The 12269-nt window shown below is 38.2% G+C and overlaps 1 protein-coding gene and 1 pseudogene across 4 annotated transcripts in view; one reads left to right on the plus strand and one right to left on the minus strand.

Annotated features, from left to right (window-relative positions):
• Nucleotides 1–12269, minus strand: part of DIAPH2 (diaphanous related formin 2) — an 842313-nt gene that overhangs the window by 775089 nt on the left and 54955 nt on the right. The window lies entirely within an intron of this gene.
• Nucleotides 628–1965, plus strand: LOC308495520 (ras GTPase-activating protein-binding protein 1-like; annotated as a pseudogene). Its single transcript has one exon. The product of its transcript is annotated as a ras GTPase-activating protein-binding protein 1-like (transcript).

The raw sequence follows: 12269 nt of genomic DNA on the forward strand, positions 1-12269 counted from the left end.
ATATTCGAAAGCCTGCCGGTACCCACACAATAATAAGTGAATTATTATTCATGAAGCACTTCAGACAATACCTGATACTCAGCAAATGCTACCTTTGTTAAGTAAAAGTATAAAAGGAAATAATTCATGGTCTAGTATGGAAAACAGATATGCAAAGAAACAATTATAATGGAGGCATGTATATGATTCTTGGGGAACCCAGAGGACATAGGGAAAGATCAAACTCGGAATGAAGCACGGGCGTCCCATGCCCAACGGCCATGCAGGGGGAGTGTGCCACAGCCACTGCCCAGACCCCAGGGTGATCTTGGCGATCTCGTTGGGCCTGGGCCCCCCAGTCTTTCCTCCCCTGGACAGGGACTTTGGCTTGGCCGGGATCAGAGGAGACTTTTATTTAGCAGAGAGGGTGACATAAAAGTGAAGATAAGAATTTTTTGACCCGGGAAGCAGAAGTGCTGCTCCTGGGTTTTACAGGGAGTAAAGGAGGAGCAGCGATTGCATGGGTAATGAGTGATAATAACTAATATTTTTTCTAAGCCCTCATTGTGTGCCAGGCACTGTACTGAACAACTTGTGTGCCTCTCACTTACTCCCACAAGGACCAATAAGGTTGAACTGACCAAAGCAATGGTTGTGGAGAAGCCTAGTCCCCTGCTGGCGGGAATTTGTCAGACAGCATTACACACTGCTGAACCAGGCCCCAGACACGCGCCACAGATTTTATGGAAAGAACTGTTCTTATGTCCATGGGGGACTGGATTCAAATGGAAAGCCAGCAGATGCAATCTACAGACAGAAAGAAGTCCATAGGAAAGTGATGTCACAAAACTTCACAAACAGCCACACTAAGATTTGCCATATTGATGCTCATGCCACTTTAAATGATGGTGTGGTGGTCCAGGTGATGGGGTCACTCTCCAATAACAACTAGGCTTTGGGGAGATTCATGCAGACATTCGTCTTTGCTCCTGAGGGCTCTGTGGCAAATAAATTCTATGCTCACAATGATATGTTCACAATGACACCAAGATGAGGTCACTGGTAGCTTCGCCACTGAGCCTCAGGGTCTGAGGAAGCAGTAAAGGAACCTAAAGACAGACAGCAGACACTGGAGGTGGTACCCGATGATTCTGGAACTTTCTATGTTCAGACTGTTCAGCAATGACTTGGAAGAGCATTTAGAGGAAACTTGCTGAACCAGAACTAGAGCAAGAACCTGTATCTGAAATCCAAGAGGAAAAGTGTGAGCCAATATTGGAAGAAACTTCCCCTGGGGATGCTCAGAAGAGTTCTTCTCCAGCACCTACAGACATAGCTCAGACAGCGCAGGAAGACGTGAGGACATTTTCCTGGACATCTGTGACCAGGAAGAACCTTCCACCCAGTGGAGCTGTTCCAGTTATTGGGATAACATCTCATGTTGTTCAGGTACCAGCTTCACAGCCTTTCCCAGAATCTAAGCCTGAATCTCCGATTGTACCGCAGAGGCCTCAGAGGGATCAAAGGGTGTGAAAACAACGAATAAATAAATATTCCTCCCCAGAGGGGCCTAGACCAATCCATGAGGCTGGTGATGTTGAACCCCGAAGAATTGTGACACCCTGACAGTCACCAACTTTTCACTGGCAATCTACCTCATGAGGTAGACAAATCGGAGCTTAAAGATTTCTTTCAAAAATACAGGAATGTGGTTGAGCTGCCATTAACAGCGGTGGGAAATTACCCAATTTTGGTTTTGTGTTTGATGATTCCGAGTCTGTTCAAAACGCCTTTAGCAACAGGCCCGTCATGTTCAGAGGTGAGAGCCATCTGAATGTGGAAGAGAAGAAAACTCGAGCTGCTTGAGAAGGGGACCAGAGAAATAACTGCCTGCAGGAACACAGAGGGCCTCGAGGTGGGCTGAGTGGAGGCCTGGTGCAGAAACCAGGATTTGGAGTGGGTAGGGGAATTGCTCCAAGGCAGTGAATTGCTCTTTACTGATCTTCACACGCAGCAATTCAACCCCCCACCCCCAACCCCACACTTGCAGAATGGTGAATTTCTTCAAGCACCCTTTGGTATCTTGCAGTGTGACCCTGGTCTCCTATAAAATGCTTAAGTTTGTACAATTTTACTTTCTGTGTTAATGGTGTGTGTTGCCTACCTTTCCCTTCCCTCTCTTCATCTTTCAGTCCTTCACTTCTAATTATGTGGAACGATATTTTAGGAAAAATGGATTTTTAAAGAAGAAAAGAAAGACTGAATTTCCTTGCTTTACTTTGCATATACAGACTGGATTTTTTTTCCCCCAACGGCCATTTCCCAAAGGAATGTGTTTTGCTTATTACTGACATTTGGTACATTTCCTTCATTGGGATATTTCTTACCTATTTTCTACATGTTTCTAAAGCCTTTGAGAAATACAGGATTTGATAAAACATTTCCAAGGCAGGAAAAACAAACTAACAAAAATAAAAAAAGAGAAGTCTTCATGAGGATTTGGGTCTTGAAAGATGAGAAGAAGCTGAGTGAAAGCAAGGAGACTAGCTAGGAGACCAGAGTGGTCTGCAGTCACGTTTGGCTGCCCATCAGCACTTAAACCTGGCCTCCACATGTTAATACTATTTGGTGCAAAAGTAATTGCGGTTTTTGCAATTATTTTTAACTTTTTAAAATGCAATTACTTTTGCACCAGCCTAATACATCCTTACAGTGTCAGTCCCACCTAACCAAGGAAGAATCCATGAAAGCTACGTTTGCCAGTCTCCCTTATAACTAGAGCACAGGCCTGTGGCTTAGTTTCCACCAATGAAATGCATTTATATAAGTGTAGATCCCAAAATGAACTATATAAGAAGGCAGGCCACACGTAAGCCATCCATTTTGCTGGCACGGGTAGCAACAGAGGTGCTGTGGTTATGGAACTGATGGCAGCCGCCCATCTTTTTCATCAAGACAGTTTGAGCAACTGGTGTTGGGGTAGAAACAGCTCCTTAATCGGACTGCATTTCAGGCACGTGGTTTTGAAAGTTATTCCTGTAATGTTATCTGGAGCCTATTTCGGCCACCCTTCTCATTCAACGGCTACCTAATCTCTCTTAATAGTATGTATCTTTTTTTCTATTTAAACTAGCCAGAGTAGATTCTCTTATGTTCAATAATTTGGGCTAGTGATGTAATTCAAGTGACTAGGGATAAGATTCTGAACTAAGAGAGACGGTAGTCAGATTGGACAGAGGGAATAAACTCAACAACCATATAAATATTATTTGAAGGCAACATTCTCTCCTTCAGGCTGAAGCGCACCTGCCAGCCTATGTGCTATGTGCTATGTGCTATGGCTGCGTGTCCGTACCTGTCGCAAACGTTCTCCAGCTTGACAAATGCAAGGAAGACAAGAACCTCCACCCTCCTTCATCTTGAAATACTACACCTCTATTAATTCAGCCTCTGATTTTATTACCTTATTGGCAAGCACATCATTCTGCTGACTCCTATTTGTGTTTGTTTCCATCAAAACCCTAAGTACGGCTTACATACGCTAGGCTCTGTCTCTACTGCCTCAGAACACTCTGGTGAAATTGCAGGCCCTGCAAACGTGGTTAGCATACATCTGCATCCCCCAAGCACAATCAACGCGGACGAGATTGTGTTTGTAAACTTCACAGCCTGGCCTAAGAGTGTGGTACTGCCACCCTTTGGCAACCTCTACGTAGAGAGGTTTGCTCTCCCTCCAGTGACATTTCTGCATGACAATGTACCTCCATTCCATTTTTAATGGTATACACTGCTAAGATCCTGCCATCGGAGTGGAATCAGGACAATCAGGGGAACATGAGATGACAGACCTCAGGGGATGTTGTTAAGATTCACTGTGATCATGCCCATCAGGCCTGGTGTATTTCACTAGCCTTCAAAACTGCAAGCTATGAGTGTTATCATCGCCTCCTCAGTCTCACTTTGTTTTTACCACTTTGATCTTACCCCTTATGTTTTAATTATGCAAGGTTGTTTATAGTTTTCTGACATACACCATGTTGTTATGCATTTCCATTAACTGCGCACGATGCTGTCCTCTCTGCCTAGACTGCTGTTATCCTCACCACCCTCTCCCTCTACCAGCCCCCCTATCCCATCTCATCCCACCCCACCCAAATCCCTATCTGGCTAACTCATATTGCCACTAATTCTTCAGATTTCCCCTGAAACACCTCATTTAGAAACGGCTCTCTTCATTCTATTCTACCATACTCATTCCTGTACTGCAACACTTACATCGATGCTATCTGTTAAATCCATCTCCCCTAAGCTACAAGCTAACTGAGAACAGAAACTGGGTCTTTTTTATCTTTGTACTCCCAGCAAAGAGCATAGTTCCGGGAATGCACTAAGCAGTGAATAAACATTTGTTTGAACCAATGTGATATGTAGGACCTTTTCTTTAAATATTTTAATTTGCTTTGTAGCCACCACCATTTTTTATACCTATACATTTAGTGCATAGGTTGATAGGGAATACGTACCATTCACATCAACAGAAAAGACCATAATGACTCATTTTATTCTTATAGAAATAAGAAGCATACTGCTAATCAGGCAGCTAATACTTCCAAATCATTAACTCCAGCTTTAAAATACGATCATAAAACTAAATAGAATACTCATAATTCAATATTTTCTAAACAATGTAATTGTGAAACTACTTCTAAACACAAAGTTTTTACAGTACTCAAAACACAAAAGCAAGCTTTTCATTAGCTAACATTTAGTTAGCACTCCTATCCTACAACTTATAAGAAAACAGTATTTTGTAGTTTTAAAAAATGTTTGAGGTCTGAATAATTGACCTTTTATATTTTTAAAGCATACTTGCAAATATTAAACCATTTTTTTCCTTCTACAAATGCCATGATGCAGTGTTCCCACTACAGACAAATTCCTTCACTTCTACAGCAAATAAACATAGTATTTTTTTTTAAAGTTATCACTGAGGAGCTATAGAAGAATAGAGTCAAAGGAGAAGGTTAAAAGTTGAACCAGCTGCCTATTCATTCATTTGTACCAGGGGTGCCAAAAAAAATGTATACAAGTGGACACTTTGGCCAACGGTGCCCAAGCAGTAGTTCGTCATAATCAGAAGTGTCTGGATGCTGATGGTAACCACTTTGAGCACTTCTTGCAATTGCAGAAGTCAATCGTGCGTTGTATTCATCTTTTGTTATCGGTATATACAGAGTATTACAATTTTAATAGTTTTCCTTTCTTAATAGGTGTATACATTTTTTTGGCACCCTCTGTATATTCATTCATTCATTTATTCATACTCTCTCTCGTTTCTCTCTCCTCATTTTCCCTCTTTCCCCCCATAAATCTTTAAAGAGGCAATATAATTTTCAAAACTTTCTCTTCATCTTCTAACACCATTTTCTAACACTTCCACTGTTTTTCTATTTTGCTTTATGAGAGGTAAATGTCAACCTTTTAAGTTATTACATCCCTTCCTTCCCCATAAAAGGGAATACTTGTTCCTTCTTTATATAAATTTGTTATGAATTTCCATATAGTATTTGGTATAAATTGTTTCTGTTTCTGCAACATGTCTTGATCCCAGTTTAAGATTGGATTTTCCACCCGCTGCTTTAAAACCTGAACTTGACTTCACCATCAAATGCTTGCGCTGTTCCTTTTGCTTCTCAACAGGAATTATTCAAGTATTCTTTAACTTCTATGTTGAGAGGACCTGTACCTCTGAAGAGAATGACCCAATAAATACCCTATTACCTAAAAATATGCCCTACTATGAACGGTGATTATAGTTACGTTCGATTATTTTAAGGTTACAAATTAATGGATTTTTACAGCATTTGTTTAATTTATTCTTAAGACAGGTTCCATGATTCCTCTGGATTCTGTGGACAAGAAAGGACAGGATACTTTTTTCTAAAATTCCAATCAAAGTATCAGGAATTCTCTACATAATTAGATAACTGGCCAATTTTACCTTGCATTAAATAACCACCGCACATTTTCAAAAGATCCAGTTCACTTTACATATAGACAATAGCCACAGAATGTATAGAGCTCAGGTGGAAAACAAAGTTAAAGGAAAAAAAATTGTCCATATACGTGATCTCTACAAATGATACGGAGCCAGAAACAGACAAAGAGCATGATGTTAAATGAATGTTACTGAGTGGCACAAAAACTCTTCACCTAATTCTGCTTTCAGGTTCTGTTGGAGGGATCCAACACCTAAATTTAGAGCATATATTTAGATATCAGACAACAAAAATATTTTTTTCACTTTCCCATAACCCTTAGTCCTGAGTCCAACATTCACCCAGTGGTTTCCAGACTCAAGAGATTACATACAAGAGCCGCTGCAATTTGTGAACTATTTCTTTGTATTCAAAAATACAAGAAAATAAGTTTCAATACTTAACGTGAAATGAACACTGGAGCCCTCACTGGATCCATAGGTCCAAATGGTACGTGAGGTATCTTAGGGGAAGAAGAGTGGGGTATTCCCAACGTACGTTTGTTCAGTGTACTGCAACATGCTGCAGTTCACATGTACCTAGTAAGGTGGATTTATAGGCTATTTTACCGAGTTTTAACTAAACCAACCCTCAAAAAAAAAAAAAAAAAAGCAAACTGGAAAAGTGGCTTTAAAAGTTTCCTGCAAAGACAACAGACTGGGGATAATAGGATAATACCAATAATGCAAGCACAAGGGAACAAGGAAACGCTAGACTGTTACATCTCCTACTCATAAGTCTGAGCCTTTCATCAGTCATATAATAACCGTGTTTCCCCAAAAATAAGACCAGGCCGGACAACCAGCTCTAATGCGTCTTTTGCAGCAAAAATCAATGTAAGACCCGGTATTATATTATATTCTACTATACCTGATCTTATAGTAAAATAAAACTGGGTCTTATATTAATTTTTGCTGCCAAAGATGCATTAGAGCTGATTGTCCGGCTAGGTCTTATTTTAGGGGAAACATGTTATGGTAAAAAATAATGAAAACCTCAAGCTAATAAGCAGCTGATCCGACAAGATTAGAAATTATTAAGGAACATTGACGTATGGATGGATATCAATCATCAATGATGATTCTCACTTCATGTGCATATTGTACCAAACAGTATTATTAGCTAAGGATAGTATAAAGCCACCTCAAATTAGCAGACCATTTCAAACCCAATCAACAGAGAAAGACAAAAGGTCTAACGCTTGGTAGAAGCAGCTGAAGTAATATATGCAAAACAACGTGACAGTAAACTAGACCACATTCCTTTGTCAACAAATACTGTTAGAAGACACACAGAAATTATTGCTGAAATTTTGCTAAAAAGAGTATTAGAAGAATTACTCAGTGTGGGAGGTTTACCATATAGTTGAATGAAAATACAGCTGTTTTTTTTTGTGTATTTTTTAAATAACTCGGCTTACATTATGCGCTACATTGTTTCAATAATGAAATATATCAACTACTTTTCTTTGAGTTGTGAATGGAATAATCTAACAGCAAAAGCATATTATAAAAAATGATTTACTTAATAGAAAGACATTTTTATGAAAAAACTACAAGGAGGAAGGACTCCTGAGTAAGGTTACCCCACATGAAAAATTCAAGCCATTGCAATAAAGGAGTTGAAACCCAAGTACACATACTGCTCCACAGTCAAGAATGCAACCCTTCTTTTTTTTTAAATAAAAGTGAAATACTTCAGATACAGAATATTTACAGTATTTTGAAATGAGATAGGAAGTCATGAAAACATGTTGTACTTTATAGAGATATATCTGGTTATCTCAAGATAAAGTACTTAAAAACTTGAAATTTAGGATGACTTAGGCATTTCTCATTCACAGAAAGACAAGTGACCCCTTGACAGTTTAACAGTTAGTAAAAAAAAAAGTAACTATTTCAATGAACTTCATTGGAAAAGACAAACATGGGCAGACCCAATTTCCAGGCCAGTCCACTTCACCCCTGCATGACTCACTCTTTCCTCCCTCTTCCTGGCATGAGACACAATGTCTGGACCCGAGGTGAGTAGACACAAATGGAGACCAAGGTCTACACATAACAATGAGGAAGGGAAAATGAAAAGAGCCCATGTCTCTGATGACATCTATTGAAGCTCTGTTTTTAAAGCCCATTTTGAACTCATGTATTTAAAAAGATAGAAATGCAACACTCCAGATGGATTGCAAGAACAACTGACTGTCATCAAGGAAGATGGAAATTTACTAGCCATGGTTTAGCAGGAAACCTCTGCGTGATTCATAGATTAGACTGAGAAAAGTTAATACTGTGATTTAATAAGTGCTGCTAACAATGTTCCTGTTCCACTTGAACCTACATGTCTTTGTCACATTTATGTTTCAACTATAACAAATACCAAAATAAAATGATCTGAGAACTAAACCTAATTACTGTCCTTTTTGTTTTAACAAGACATAAAAAGATGGCATTGTTCTCACTAAAAGTTATTAACCATGACAGCAAAGGCTTTTATGCCATTAATAAATAAAATAAACTCAGTTTAAATCATTTTAACATCTTGTTCATTTCATGCTTTTTCTCATTCTTTACAGTGTATTTTATAATGTACATTACATTATTAGTACATACATACGTATATGCATATAATTTTGAAATCCAGTATGTTGGCGTTACGTGCTCAAACACATAAATATGTATCTTTTTCTTATCCCCTGACAGGATAGGAAATCAAAAAGTTTAGATTACCACACTAGTCCAGAGACTGACGAACTTTTTCTGTAAAGAACCAGAGAGCAACTGTGTAGGCCTTGAAGGTCACGGGGGTCTTTGTTATAACTACTCAACTTTGTATTTGTAGCACAAAAGGAGCCATGGACAATATGTAAACAAAGGGCCGTGGCTGCTTCAACCAAACTTTATTTATGAACATTGAATTTCACATAATTTTCCCATGCCCTGAAACAGTCTCCTTTTGATTTTTTTCCCAACCATTTAAAACAAAAACAATTCTTACCCTGCGAGCCATACAAAATAAAATCCTAGAGGCAGAGACAGTGTCTTTGCCATTTCTCTACTCCCTGGACCTAATAAAGTATCTGGCTTTCAGAAGAGAGTTGTCAAACTTCTCCACGACACAGACATGTGTGTCCGCTTTTTCCTTCTCACAACACCTTGAGTTCTGTTATATACTCCAGTTAGAACGTAAGTTCCCCGACAAGAGGGATTTTCTTTATGTCGTTCTCTGCTCTCTTTCCTGGCATATAAAAGGGATTGGGCTTCAATGAACTAAATCGTTCAAACTTTAAGGATGCTTTCATTCTTTAAAAAATAAACACTGAAAATTCTTCTGTTTTTCCCTGAACCCCTGGCAGTGGGTTAAGTACCCACAGTAACCTACTCCCAGCTGTCCAAGTACCATGGAAATCATGTGTGTACTTGCTTATCTCCCTGAGTAAACTCTGAGCAATATGGGAGCAAGGGAGGGGTTGCCTTCTGCCTTGTACCCCAGCATGTAGGACAGGACCTGGCACATCACATGTATCGATAAACTGTTGTGAAAACACATTCATGGCAAACAACACTAGAACCTTTGAAACAGTAAAGATATTTTGGAAAACATTTCTATGTACAACCCAAGAAGAGAGACAGTGAACTGTGAAGCTTATCAGCTACAATCAGAATAAATTTGCAAACCTAATTCCTGTAATTCCTCTTCATGCGACTCTTAGCCTACTCTTCTCTCAGTTGTGAAACCTTTGGTGACAATTATATTTGGTAAAGAAATTAAAACGTGACCCAGATTTAATTACCTTTTAGACCTGTTTTCTGGGTAAGTTTCATCCCTCCTTTCTAAGCTTTTCTTAGGAGTCTAAGAAAATAAAATATATTGACTAGAAATGATGCTGGAGTTCTCTCAGTCTAACGATATGGAGTGAGCCTATTGGAAATGGAAATGTAACCAATGGAAATCATGTTATCTAGACAATTTCTAAGGATCTAGTCATTTCTGAAAATGACTTCCATGGTTTATTATAGATTTGAAGACCAAGTTTCCCAATAACTTATTTTATGGTAACCTAACCGTTAATTAAAATTACTTATGCTGAAAGCACTAAAAGGTTCTCATCCAAGCTAACCAACTCCTAAAAGGCTGGTTAAAAGGCTGGCGTTAGGTGAGAAAGAAACCCATGATAGCAGTCAGGGAAAATAAGCACACTTGGCCTTAAAGTACAACACCTGGGGTCCAAAGATAAATAGTCTCTAAATTGATGACAGGCAAAAGTGAGAGAACAAAATTAAAAGCTTTGGGATTATTTATGAGCCTTCTAGCAGATGGAATATGGGACAGATGATTTAGTATTTATTGCATGTAACTATGCTATCCCTAAATTATGCGAAAAATGCAAAATATATTAATATAAATTGCTGAATAGAAACAAAGTGTAAAACATCAAATTTGCATGTGGAATCATATATTAAACATCGTCATTAATAAATGAAGTTGAAATGAAGTGTGTCTAGAAATTAATCATAAATCATCACTAGCCTCATCTTTTGCATATAACCAAACTGTTTAATTACCTATATTAGAACACAGTCTTTATTGACATTTATATGAATCCAATGTCACCAGTGTAACTGGACCTCCACTCAATAGATCCCTGCGCTAGCTAATAGCAATTCAATGCCAACCTGATCTTTTAAGACGTCTCCACATGTTTATTTTTTTAAGTTTCAAATGGAAATCCCGTCCCCACCGAAAAAATAGAACAATTGCATACAAAAAAAGAGTAATAATATTCAAAAGGGAATGCAAGTATCCAGACGCATTTCTCTCCTTCCTGTAACTGCATTAATTCAGTTCAGATAAGAACAAGCTATCACTATTAAACATTAATAGTCCTTAAGCAGTATACACAATGTACAAAACCAGTTCAGTTTTCTCAGTAAGTTCTAAGGCTATGATAACTTAAAAATGCTTAACAGTTATTCAGTTATAGCATAACTGCTTTCCTTATATTTAAAGTGGAAGGGACGAGATATTCTACCAATCCTATACAGAGGCCATTCAAAGGCAACTGATTAACACTAACACAAGAAAGGCTACAAATATGAACCTAATTCAAACTTGAATTTGGGGTTAAAGATGATGTGTAATACTACCACAGTTCAGTCCTCCTTTAAAGTTACCCCCCCCCAAAAAAAAATACGGAAGCAGTATTAGTATTTTGTCCTACTACCTTTACCCACTTATGGACAATCTGAAAACATGACCTTGGGCAGAGCAGGGGAATAGCAGTCTTAAAGAGCAATTATAATTTATCCTATGTAGGTAATTATAAAAATCATATTAAAAATAGTGTGCTTTTCATTCTCAAAAGTTTCAATATATAAAAGAACCACTTCCTGGTTTTCAATTAATAGTCAGTAAGCATAGTCTAAATACAAAATTGATTTTTACAAACTATTGAAGACACACTGCAAATAAATAGCATGTGCTCCATAAAATAAGTAATCACCTACAAGCTTCAACGTTGGAGCTTTAAATCTGTCAGTAATAGCCACTGATGCCCTTACTCAAAAGACCTGTCCATAACTGTCTCATTGAGTATCCACAGTATGAAAAGCGACATACAACGCACAGAATAGATAGAAGTAATCTATTAAGATGCTAATAAAGTCAAACCTTACCACTCAGATCTTTCCATTAACTGGACTCGTTCCAGGGTTTTACTTAGCTATAAAAAGTCAAAAGCTTTTTTAAATGAGCTATTGGTAATTACATAAGAGTTATAGTAACCAAATAAAAGAGTTAATACTTTTTTAAAATGTCCTGCAGCAATTTCAGTTTTAGCCCAATATCCCCTATTATCTACATCTACAAGCCTGTACAATGAGAACTGCTATTCATAGATACGATCCTCAGGCATAACAAGAGTTTCAATTATCAGAGTAAGATAGGATTATATTTGAACATTGCCTTTCATTAGTCAAGCTTTCACCAAAGTTTCACCAAAATATATCATTACCCAGAAATTCCAAATCATAAATTGTAATAGCGATTTTAAGGTAATTTACTTCCTGTCAAGCATCTCAAAGACATAGAAGGAACATCAAATCAATGTTGGGGGTAGAAGGGAAAGCATTTCAAATTGGAGAGAATACTTCCAATCAACCGCATCAAATGCTGCTAACAGGGCAATTAAGATAAGAACTGAGAACTGACCCTGGGATTGGGCAGTTTGAAGATCTTTGGAGACACTGGCAATAG

Source organism: Rhinolophus hipposideros, assembly GCF_964194185.1.
Source record: "Rhinolophus hipposideros genome assembly, chromosome: X".
NCBI classification, from domain to species: domain Eukaryota; kingdom Metazoa; phylum Chordata; class Mammalia; order Chiroptera; family Rhinolophidae; genus Rhinolophus; species Rhinolophus hipposideros.